Consider the following 12,898-nt stretch of genomic DNA (forward strand, 5'->3'; position numbering starts at 1 on the left):
GAGATCATGACCTGAGCTGAAGTCGGACGCCCAACCGACTGAGCCACCCAGGCACCCCAGTCTGCTCTCTTTAAAGATACACTTTTCCAGTTGTGCCCCCAAACGACATTAACAATCTTGGCCTCTCTGTTTAAAAAAAAAAAAAAAAAAAAAAAGGAGTATATGGGAAGAAGTCATAGAATGAGCGGATATCAATTTTGGAATGCTTCCTTACACACCATGCACTATTCCAGGCATCATTTAATACTTAAAATAATCCTGCAATTAATAGAATGTGGATTTTGCAACTGAGGAAAGTGAGGCTTAGAGAGGTTAATTTTCCCAAAGGCACACAGTTGATAGGTGGAAAAACTGGGGTTTGACCCAGCAGTCTCATTCTGAAAGTCACGATACAATGTACATCAGGAATGGGGTGAGTTGTGGGGGAACCTCTTTCTCTCTCTGAAAAAACAAAGAGCTATAGTCTTAAAAGATTTTGCACTGTAACACACTCAACAATGAACATATATACTGAGAATGATTATGTTCAAACGAGCCTATCTGTTGTATCCAAAACCCCATGGCTGTGGAATTGTAAGAATCAAACATCGACTGGAACATTCTAGCTGCCAAGTATATATTAGAAAATGAGGGTCTTAGTCTCCTGGTCTTGAAGAATTGACTGTTGGGGTGCCTGGGTGGCTCAGTCGGTTAAGCGTCCAACTTCAGCTCAGGTCACGATCTCGCGGTCCGTGAGTTCGAGCCCCACATCGGGCTCTGGGCTGATGGCTCAGAGCCTGGAGCCTGCTTCCGATTCTGTGTCTCCCTCTCTCTCTGCCCCTCCCCCGTTCATGCTCTGTCTCTGTCTCAAAAATAAATAAAACGTTAAAAAAATTAAAAAAAAAAGAATTGACTGTTACTGATTTGCACAAATGCATCAAGACTATCAGAAAAGCTGGGATGATTTTAGCCTCAGGCTCAGGGTGAGTTTCTTACGTTATTCAGAATTCAGACAATACATTGCAGGGCTGAGGGGGTGTCTGGGTGTGTTTGCAAGAGACCTGACAGAAGTCTATTTTGCAAAGGGCCTGAGGCCCACGGAGGACTATTCAAGTTCTGTCCCCTGCTAAATTTGATGTGTGGCTTTGTCAGGGGAACTGGGTGTGGAGGTGAGGATGACACTTCCCCCACCCTCTACCTGTATGAGGCCTGAAGAACTTCCAGGAGAGGACTCAACCTTAGGCAAGAGGTCATCTGACATAATGAACTTGATCCAGTAGCAAGTCCTTGGAATTTGGAGGAAGCAGAGATTCTATGTGTTAGTTCTTAATCAGCTCTGTCCCCAGCTTTATTAGTTTCTTATGACTGCCTTGACAAACTACCACATACTTGGTAGCTTAAAGCAAAATGTATTCTCTTACAGTTCTAGATGCCAGTCACTCTCCCTGTGGAGGCTCTAGGAATGAATCTGTTCCCTTTGTCTTTTCCAGCATCTAGAGTAGTATTTCTTGGCTCATAGTCCGTTTATCTTCAAAGCCAGCAGCATAGCATCCTCTCTGTGACTCTGCTTCCATGCCATGGCCTGTTTCTCTTCTGCCTTAAATTTCCCTCTGCCTCCTTCTTAGAAGGACATGTAGAAGTCACCTGGATAATCCATATGAGTGTTTCATTGTGGATCCTTCTTGGGGCAGGGGAGGAAGTGAGGGACAGAAGACAAGTGGAGAGAGAAGGCTGGTAGGACAGGCAGAGAAGTGTTTAGCAGTTGGCCAGAAACCAGGTAACTAGAGGTAATTAAATTGAAGGATTTTAAATCTTTTAAGTGAGCCATGAAATATCATCTTGTGTCCTCATACAGTAATCCTACTCTTTCAGCCCATCTGAACTGCCACCAGTTGCATGAAACTTTTCTGGATTTTGCCCTCTTCATCCAAATTGTAGATGACTGTTCCTGTGCTTGGGCCTGGTCACTCTTCATAGAACCTTGGAACTCCAGCACTGTGCAAGATCTTATGGCTTATTCAGTTTAGCTTGCACACTGAAGTCTTCTCTACATAATCAGCAATCTACATGGATACTTCTGCTGGGAAACTTTCTGATTTCCTGACGTTGCCTATTTCCCTTAAGAGCCTCTTTGCCTATTAAAATTCTTACTTGTATTGAGCAGAAATGTGCCTCTTTCTGTCGATATACTGGGATGAAGTGTCATCCAGGCCACACACACTGTAGATAAGGAAATACCTCCAGGAGCTCACAGCTTAGAGTATGGCTCTGATCTGGAGAGTCCATGGATGGATTTGGGAGGGACCTCTGAACTTGAGTGTATCATATGGTACATGTGCATATTTTTCTAGGGAGAGGTGGCTTTCATCATGTGCTTAAAGAGACCCGTGACACTAGAAAGATGGAGAATACAGGTCTTGAAATCACCCTTCTGGAGATATCTTCCTATTGGCCCTATTTTTAGCCCCTGGGACTATGCATCTACCCTCTCATTTGAGAGCCTTAACTCAAGTTATCCCCTCTTCCAGGTAAACAGCAGCAGTTATTGCCAAACTTTGTGTACAACATCATGTGAGTCATTGTGCAATTTTTAGTTTGTCTTCCCAAATACGATTTGGTTTGTCCAAGTGCTAGTGGCAGATTGTATCTTTGAAAGATAGCTATGATAACATCTCCTGTCTCACATGTTTGTCCACAGCAGTGCTGTCCAATAGGACCTTCTGTAATGATGGAAACATTTCAAGTCCTCACATGGCTATTGAGAACTTGAAATGTGGGTAGTGTGACTGAAGAACTGCATTTCTAATTTTAGTTTTCATTAATTTAAGTGTAAACAGCCACGTGTGACTAGTGGCTGCTGTGTTGCTCAGTGTTGTTCTAGAACTTTGCTTTCCTCATCAGGAAGTGGAATTAATTCTCCGCTTGCATCTGGGTAGGTTTGTAATGGTCTTGTAACCAATAGAATATGGCGGAAGTGATGCCACATGACTTTTTAGGCTAAGTTTGAAAAATAAGATGCAACATCCACTTACAATTTACCTCTAGTGATCAGCTCTCTGCCTGGCTGGGTGATACTTCTTCCCAGCTCCTCTCCTCCTCTCTCTCCACCTGTCTTCCACCCCCCTACCCCCCCATAGAGATGCAGGACAAAACATGGAAGCAACCAATAAGTCCCTCAGGAGATGAATTGATAAATAAACTGTGGTACATCCAGAGAATGGCATATTATTCAGCACAAAAAAGAAATGAGCTATCAAGCCATGAAAAGACACAGAGGAAACTTAAATGCCTATTACCCTAGTGAAAGAAGCCAATCTGAAAAGGCTACACAGTGTGTGATTGCAACTACATGACTTTCTGGAAAAGACAAAATTATGGAGACAGTAAAGAGATCAGTTGCCAGGGGTTGGGGGCAGGAGGAATGAAAAGGCAGAGTGCAGAAGATGTTTAGGCCAGTGAAACTATTCTGCATGGTGTTATAATGATGGATACACGTCATTATATATTAGAATGAATCATGTTGTAAACTATAGACTTTGGGTGATTATGTGTCAGGTTCATCAGTTGTAACAAGTGTACCACTCTGCTGGAGGATGTTGATTGTGGAGAAGGCTTGCATATGTGGGGGCAGGAAGTATATGGAAAAATCTCTATACCTTCCTGTTTAAGAGCAGTTTTAGGTTCACAGAAAAAATAAGTTTTATTTAACAAAAAATCCAAGATGGGATTTCTTGGCCATATGTCCCTTGCCTCTCTCGTAAAAGGAGTCTCAAGTATCCAGCCCTCTATACTCCTTCAAATCCTTCCCCTATCCCATCAGTAGCTATGGACCCGCTTTGCTATAGACATTTTAATTAAGCAATGAAATTAAAAGTTTGAGAAAATGTTGTCTAAATGATTGTTACACTTCTTTTTTGGGGGGGGGGGCGGTTCTTGTTCAGGATATTCTCCATTTGCTTCTCCAGACCCACTCCCTGACACTCCCCATGCTGGTCTGACTACTAGGAGACTGTCTTCTACCTACTGCTTTGATAGCATCACCCACATACCCTTGTCTCTGGTTTCCAGAAGTATCTGCAGGAGGTACAGGCAGGTTGAAGAGCATAAGGAGAGAGGTCAGAGTATTTATTCCTATTTGCTGTCTTTCTGGCTGGCATCATACAGCCCCTATGCCATGAGTCCAGCTCTCACCAGGCCTAGTAACATCATTTCTAACCCTTGTTCCTTCAGGCTTGGTGGTGGAGGGCTGGCTTTCTTGTTGATGGTCATGGATGCTCAACATCTCTGTTGGCCACTTTAACCCTACACATATCTAACAAATGGTCTCTTTGGTTAAATGTTCCTTCATAAATTCCAGCTAAGTATGCTGCTTCTTGCTGATTCCATGACTTATTCAGGATTCAAGGACTTCTCTTTACCAAAGTACCCTAGGTTGACCTTTGTTAACAGTGGCAATTACGGTGGAGTGGCATAGTTTATTTATATCCCTTCTGCACTATGAGCCCTTTGACGGCTGGTGACAAATTTAAATCAGCCGTAATCATAGTACCTGGCATAGTGTTTAATGCACAGAAAACTCCCAATAAATTAGCACTAAATGGTACTTTCCATATCTTTGACTTGCCTTTCAAGTGAAGTAGCTGTATCAGTCATGATGGGTTAGATTGTGCTGTTATAACAAACAACCCAAACATCTCAGTAGCTGAAAACCACAAATGTTCCTCATTTGCGCTACATGTCCGGCAAGGGTTAGCTGGAGATTGTTCCTCATCAGTGCCGTCCTCACCCTTGGCTCTAGGCTTATGGGGCAGATAATATTCACACACCCTTGGCTCTAGGCTTATGGGGCAGATAATATTCACACATAACACTGGTGATTACTAAGAGGGAAAGAGGGTGGTAAAGGGAACACTCCTACCATTAGAGCTTCTGCCTGGAAATGCCACACATCACTCTGCTTCAAGCAAGTCATGTGGCCACATCTAATTTCAAAGGGAAAAGAAGTTTATCCATCCCACAGAGAACAGTAAAAATCTTACCAAGGAACAAAATTCCCTTGTGCCCTAATGTATCATCCAGGCTTTTCCATTCCTCCTGACAACTCTTCCCTTTATTCATCCCTGTCACTTCCATTGTATACTGAAGACAGCCATGGTGGCTTTATGTGTCTGCACATGTCAGTCATAGTCCCAGAGCCATGAAGTGCTGACTCCAGCACTGTCTTGTTTAGAGTCTGCCATCAACAAAATTAAGAAGAGAAGAATCTGGGGGCGCCTGGGTGGCTCAGTCGGTTGAGCATCCAACTTCAGCTCAGGTCATGATCTCACAGCTCGTGAGTTCGAGCCCCGCGTCGGGCTCTGTGCTGACAGCTCAGAGCCTGGAGCCTGTTTCAGATTCTGTGTCTCCCTCTCTCTCTGTCCCAACCCACTCACATTCTGTCTCTGTCTCTCTCAAAAACAAATAAACATTAAAAAAATTGAAAAAAAGAAGAGAAGAATCTGTAATAACTTAAAATTTTTTTAATGTTTATTTATTTTTGAGATACAGAGAGACACAGAGGGGCAGAGAGAGAGAGAAAGACACAGAATCTGAAGAGGCTCCAGGCTCTGAGCTGTCAGCACAGAGCCCAATGTGGGGCTCCAACTCACAAGCCGTGAGATCATGACCTGAGCCCAAGTCGGACGCCTAACCGACTGAGCCACCCAGGAGCCCCAGTAATAACTCTTTACTTCAATGGTTCTCAAAGTATGGATTTCTGAGGTCAGCTATTTTCATAATACTACTAAGATATTATCTGCCATTTCCATTCATTCCATTTGCATTTCTATACCCTATCTGATTGTGATTTCAAATCAGATTGAATACAAAAACAGATAGGAGAATCCTGCCTTCTGCTAAGCCCAACATTAAAGAGGTTTACAAAAATGCAACACCATGCCACTTTTCTCCCTAACGTTTTTGAAAATGATTTTATTAAAAACGTTATACTAATCTATAATACATATTACTGATTTTAAAGGAGTTAAATATTTAAAATTTTTGTTTTAATTTCTAATGATAAATATAAATTAAATAAATTGGCATGGTGAATATATATTGAAGAGGTATAACATATATAAGTAAAAATTCTTTGGGGTCTTTGATACTTTTTAAGAGTTTAAGTAGTTCCTGGCAAGAAGTCTCAGAATTGCTGCCTTAATATATACTCCCTCATCTTTTGCAGACCCAGAGTCATCCTGGTAGTACTTTATAATTGCTCTGTGGTCACATCATCTTCCCTAGACCATTGAAAGTAAAATAAACTCATGCCAACTCCCTTATTTCCCTGGGCTCCTAGAATGGGCTACGTGTCTTGCTAAGGGGATAGTGGCGGGATGATGCCTTCAGGGGTCCTAACAGAACAGGTTCAAGGCAGGAGCCCCATGCTGAGAATCAACTCCATGCTTCATGTTTAACCTCTGCCATCTGGTCACTTTCTCTCTGCTGGTTTAGGTTCCTTGTCACTTAGTGATCATAAACTTGTCTTCATTTTTGTTGGGATAATTAAGTCACATAACATGTAAGCAAGTGCTCTGTTATAATATTGTTTGGGAGCAAGGAGCGTCTTACTAGTGTCACTGAAACCATCCTTTCCCCACATGAAACACATTGTAGAGATTGATTCCTTTAGGTTTATTAAGCCTCCAGGGGAGTGTTTATTAGAATGAGGTAGACCTTGTAAGGGATTTGTAGGTCCATTATAAGCCATGAATACCTCAAGTCAATTTAGTTTAACTATTTTCCAAGAATGGGTAACCAAGAGCAATTAAAGGAAATGGAGTAGGTATAATAATGAGTTGGGAAGATTGAGAAGGCACAGGGATCACCAAGAATGATGGATCCTGGCAGGGCCCCAACTCCTAGGGAGCCTGAGACCTCTGGGGTGTGGGGGAAGAGGAGGGCTGGGAGGGCATCGAGAGCTTTCTTCTGAGATCTTCCCAGATCTTCTGTACATGGTCCCTAATCCCTATTCTCCTCTAATCTCCTTCTATCTTCCATCTGAGTGTATGGTGATTTTAAATAGGTCCATAAATTCTTAAATACTCCACACTTCAAAAGACGGAGGCTAGTTCCCTACCCCTTAACTGTGGGCTGAACTTAAAACTCTAGTAAAGGGAATGTGGCAAAAGTGATGGTATGAGCCTTCTTAGGGTAATCAAAGACAATGTGGTTCCCTCTTTGCTTTCTCTCTTGACTCACTCACTCTCAGAGAAGCCAGTTGCCATGTTCTGAACAGCCCATGTGACCCGACCCGCAACTGAAACATACCTCTGATAACCGTGAGGAACTAAGGCCTCCAGCCGACAGCCCTGTGAGGGAGCCATCCTGAAGGCAGGCCCCCCCAATCCCAGGAGAAGCTTCAAATGACTGCACTGTCATGATACCTAAGCCAGAGCTGCCCAGTTGGCCACAGCCAGATTCCTGACCCTCAAAACTGTGTGAGATAATGGATATTCATTGTTTTAAGCCACTATATTTGAGGTAACTTGTTACACAGTTACGGATAATTCAAACAGTGTGTGAATTCTTCCTATAATTTATTATTTCTTTAAATATATTGCCTGTCCCCATTACAGGAAAGGGATGCTGTTTGATATCTGGGTTGGTGGAATTCTGGGTTGCTTGTTGTCCATTTGCCCCACTCTTGCTTGGGATCATTTTTCACTTCTCTCTGTCCCACTCTCTGCTCTAAGAGGTTGATTCCATGGCCTCCCTTGCCCTCAGGCTTCCAATCGGTTTCCATCTATGGAAAGCACAGTAGGGGAGCAGAGAGCAGGATGAGAGAGAGAGGTCTGGACATCTACTCCTTTGACTCTCCTTTCCTTCCCACCAGGCCTAGGGAGGCAAAAGATGATCTTACACCTGACTTTATTTTACTCACACCTGTGGAGTTAAAGTTTGCTGTGTTAAGGCCCATGCATTTAGAAGAAAAGCAACTTGCTCTTGGTTCCTCCTTTAAACTAGAAAAAAGCCTCTAATTCCCCTAAGACAATCAAATCCACTTATTCAGGCTTGATCCCTCTGCAAGCAAAGTCAAGTTGCACTGTCTGGATTATGTGATTGCTATTTGTTAAATCATCAGGGTGGAGATGTAAAACAAAGAGTATCAAAAGCTAACATTTCTGGAAATATCTCAGACGTTCTTCCTGCTTGAGAATTGGCTGGCCAAGAACACTGTGTGACATGTTCCCCTCCTGCAGGGGTCAGGAAGGGGCAAGCCTCTGTGAATAAGGCAGGTGACAAATTGGAAAGAACCCTAGCTTGACATTGGGGAGGAGATCTGACTGGCAGTCCTGACTTGCCTCAAGTTCACTGCCTGACCTTGAGTATATTACTTAAATTCTCTGGTATCCCCACATGGCAAAGGAAACACTTCACATGATGGTGATTGTGAAAAATCATTTTAATAGGATTTGGCTATATTATTTTTTTTTTTAATTTTTTTTTCAACGTTTTTTATTTATTTTTGGACAGAGAGAGACAGAGCATGAACGGGGGTGGGGCAGAGAGAGAGAGGGAGACACAGAATCGGAAGCAGGCTCCAGGCTCCGAGCCATCAGCCCAGAGCCTGACGCGGGGCTCGAACTCACGGACCGCGAGATCGTGACCTGGCTGAAGTCGGACGCTTAACCGATTGCGCCACCCAGGCGCCCCTTGGCTATATTATTAAAATAGAAGATGAAGCACAAAGAGGTTGAGTGGCAAGCCCAAGGGCACATGACAGGTAAGGGGTGAAGCTGAGATTTGTACTCAGGGAGTCTGACTCTAGAATCTGTGCTGTTAAGTACGAACTTCATTAGTGCCCTTGATATTGACTAACAGTCCTCAGTCTATTCAGTAAATTCTCTGAGCATCCCTCTAGCTTCTCCTCTCCCTCCTGCTATGATTCTGTACCATAGTCTACTGTCTTCCAAAGTTTTACATAACATTCAAAAAGGGCAGGGAGATAAACTAATTTTGAGTTAAAAGAATTTTATATCAAAGTCCAAGTAAGGAAAGTCTATTAATTATAAATGAATAACATAAAATTCCCTCTCTCTTTTCCAAAGAATATTATGGAGCTAAAGTAAATGAGAACACAAGTCCAGGATCTTTCATCTGAAGACCTAGGGGCCAGATTTTGGAATTTACAAATGTTTCAGAGTTTTGAAGTCATAGACTATATATAAATTATATACACTGTATGTGTATATAAAAGTTTATGGGTATGTTACATAATACAGGATCTAGGGAAGTCTTTAGTAATCAAATAATTGTCCTGTAAGAAAACAGACATTCCTGCTAAGAGGAATAATGGTTATAAAGAGTTCATGTCAGTGGGTTGTGTTTTGCTGACAAAGTATGAAAAAAAAAAAAAAAACACGTAGTTTCCAGAAGTAGTTTGGATTTTGGAACTATGGATAATGAATTGTGGACATGAGGCAATACAGAATTGGGACAAGAGTAACTTAATTATCTTAATAATCTTTCTTCAGAGAGAAGAGTACACACTTTCCCCTTCTAATTCTAGTTCCCTCCTTGGGGAAGAGGATAGAGTGCTGCAGCTCCCTTTGTCAAGATCAAAGATATTATTTTTTTCCCCCTTGAGGTTTGGTTGACTGGAGAATTCCATGTTAATGCAATACTGACCATAAGAAAGAAATGAGAGTTTTTGCTTTGGCTGGGGGATACCTTCTTTTTGTACCACCAAACCCCCTTTTCCATTTTCTCCACCTTGCTCTGGGCCTCAGAAGGCTGCTCTATGGGGGTGACACTCACCCTCTGGCATCTGACTGGGTTTTTCCAGTAGGAAGCCCTGGACTAAGGAGATCTTATAGTGGGGAGAAGAATGGAGTCTGTGTATTAGTCCCTCAGCTCCTTCCTGTGTGACTACCCCCGGAGAATAAGTTGACTCCATGCATGGTCTGTTGGTTTTTTGTCTTTTTTTTTAATTTTTTAATGGCAAAGTATTTTTATTTTTTTATTTTTTAAAAATAAGTTATTGTCATGTTGGCTAACATATAGCATATACAATGTAGTCTTGGCTTAGGAAGTAGATTCCTGTGACTCATCACTTACAGACCATACCCAGTGCTCATCCCAAAAAGTGCCCATCTTAATGCCCATCTCCCATTTTTCCCACCTCTCCAACCCCCTACTCCCCATCAACCCTCAGTTTGTTCTCTGTATTTAAGAGTCTCTTATGGTTTGCCTCCCTCTTGTAACTTATTTTTCCTTCCCTTCCCCTATGGTCTTCTGTTAAGTTTTTCAAATTCCACATATGAATGAAAACATGTGATACCTGTCTTTTTCTGACTGGCATATTTCACTTAGCATGATACCCTCTGATTCTATCCACATAGATAGCTTGGACCAGGCTGTACTGTCATACAGAGCCTGAGTATGGTGCCTTATCTGTACAGTGTCCTTAATAATCATACATACTTTATATCATCCCAAGAAAAATAAGGCACACTTGGCCAGGAGAGGAGGTCTCTAATACATGTGTTATAAGTGTGTAAGGGCTAACCTGACCTGGTGTGTGTAAGACTGGCCCTTAGAAGGAACAATTTATTTTTCTAGAAGATCTGAGAAGGCCCTTACTCTTGGCAAGGCTTTGTAGGGACAGGGAGCTTGAGACCCTTCCAAGGTAGAAAGGCAAGGATTATGAGCATGGGCTCTGGAGCCAGGGTGCCTGGGTCAGATCTTGTTCCTACTGCGTACCAGTTGACTTTGAGCAAATTAGCGGTATATGTCTCCATTTCTTCATAATTAGAAGCAAACAACAGGATGGACCTTCTCTGGGATGTGTGAAGGTCCAATGATTCAATACAGAGAGCTTAGGCTTAGAGGCACTTTGGACACTTAGGATTGTTAGCTACTTTATTGGAATTGGTTGCTGACCTCTCTGGCATATTTTGGCTGCTAGCTTCTTCTAAATTCCCTAAATAAGTGCTTCTGAGGGTGACCTTTCAGCTACACTTCATGATATCTGTGCAACACGCAGCCAGTACATAAGCAGGCTAGTCAGCTGCTTGAGGAAGAGCCCTGAAATTTCTTCCCTGTAGTTATAAAAATGGGCATCTCCCATGTGGGATGAACAAACCAGAAAGAATATTAAAAAAAATAATAATATAGGGGCACCGGGGTGGCTCATTTGGTTAAGTGTCTGACTTTGGCTCAGGTCATGATCCCACAGTTCGTGGGTTTGAGCCCTGCATTGGACTCTGTGCTCACAGCTTGGAGCCTGGAGCCTGCTTCAGATTCTGTGTCTCCCTCTCTCTCTGCACCTCCCCGACTTGTGCTCTCTTGCTCTCTCTCAAAAATAAACATTAAAAATAATATAGAGACCTCAAAAGAACTTGCAGGGAGGGTAGAGACTGTTCTTCAGTTCTGAAGGACAATGAGTGGAGAGAAGCAACAATGAATTTGCTCTTTACCAACACACAGTTCCCACATTCCTGTCTCATTTTGCTGGCTCATTAAAGAAAATTTCAGAGCTGAGATTTGAGTTTCTTCATGAAGACAGGCAGAGAGCTTGGAAAACTAGAGGGAACAGACACCGTGAGCCTAAACTGAGACTGGAAAAGCTGCAAAGTCAATACCTGAGCAAATGGGCAGGGCTGCTCCCTGGAGAAAGAAAGGTGAGCCAGAAGGGGGCTTCAACCAGAAGCTTAAGGAAGGAGTATGCCCTTGAGCAGCGAGTGGTGCCATCCCAGTCATGGGAGTGAGAGTGTGACAATAAGCAAAATGTCTCCAACTCAAACCATAGAACTTAGTCCTGGCATAATCTTCCACTTTTAAAACAAGTCCACTGTTCAGGACTCCTAAATGCCCATGATTCCCCTTTCCTGTTTCCCAGCATGTAAAACTTTGTAAATATGCATGCTTCTTCCCCATGTGTTGTTATCCATGGGGTCTTTTTTTTTTTTCCAGACACAAGAAGAATCCCAGAAATGTGTGAGGGGCAAAGCCACCAAAGGTGATGTCATCCAGAGAAGACCCAAGATTACAGGCGTTCAGTTGTTCAGTTCTTTCCCTTTGGCCAACATGGGGATCACTCTTCCTAAGAGTTTACCCCTAGGTCACCTGGATTTTTATTCTTTGTCTGTTTCCTCTCCCTCCAGGCTGCAGATTCAGGAGGCATGGATGTACTCTCACAATTCTGCCTCTATAATACAATAGAATGGAGACTTAACACTGTGTAGTTGGAGATTGTTCATGGTGCCCACAACTCTACCAAGCTTTAGCTCAGCTTTAAGCGCTGCCAGTCTCTTCTAGCCCGCTCAGTTTTATTCTTTCCCCAGAACACTTTGCTTTTCTTCCACCCTTTACCTTTGGAGAAAGGGCTGAGAGTGGAGAGGGAGTGGAGTGGGAGTAGTCTTCGCCTGCTGGTTCATCTTACGTCCATTCTTGTTTTAAGACTGCATGGTCACAGTCCTGTAGCCAGCCATTTGTTGGCTCAGTCTAAGGTTCATTGCTCACCTTTAAGGCAAACTGTTTCCCCAGGTCCTACCTAGCATATGGTGCATGGTCAGTAATTGTTGAGGAACAATGATGGTACAGATACATGCAAGAAGAGAAAGGTCAAGTCATTGGGCTTTCTATTTTAATATAGAGCTCAGTCACAGAGGAACAATGTAGTAAGATGACCTGACCAGGGGTTGGCTATGTCCCTTCCCACCCTTCTACAACAAAGAATCCAAGGGCAGAAGAACATTGTGATACCCATCTCTACCTCTCCCTACTCCTTCCCCTAATTCTGGCCCACATTTCAATAACAGAGCATGGGGCTGAGAAACGTTTTTCTATAACTCAATCAGACCTCTCAAACCTCTGCAAAGAGTAATATCCTGCTGGCATATTGAATTTCTCATCTTCTCTGTTAGGCTAAGTCTCA

At 42.8% G+C, this 12,898-nt stretch overlaps 1 long non-coding RNA gene across 1 annotated transcript; it reads right to left on the bottom strand.

Annotated features, from left to right (window-relative positions):
• Positions 1-11,899: 11,899 nt before the first annotated feature.
• LOC122219003 lies at positions 11,900-12,495 on the bottom strand. The gene is made up of 2 exons (XR_006202212.1): positions 12,334-12,495; positions 11,900-12,169 (listed from the first exon to the last, which is right to left on the bottom strand). It is a non-coding gene; the product is annotated as an uncharacterized LOC122219003 (long non-coding RNA).
• Between the last annotated feature and the right edge of the window lie 403 nt (positions 12,496-12,898).

The sequence above is a fragment of the Panthera leo genome, chromosome B2 (assembly GCF_018350215.1).
Source record: "Panthera leo isolate Ple1 chromosome B2, P.leo_Ple1_pat1.1, whole genome shotgun sequence".
Taxonomy (NCBI): domain Eukaryota; kingdom Metazoa; phylum Chordata; class Mammalia; order Carnivora; family Felidae; genus Panthera; species Panthera leo.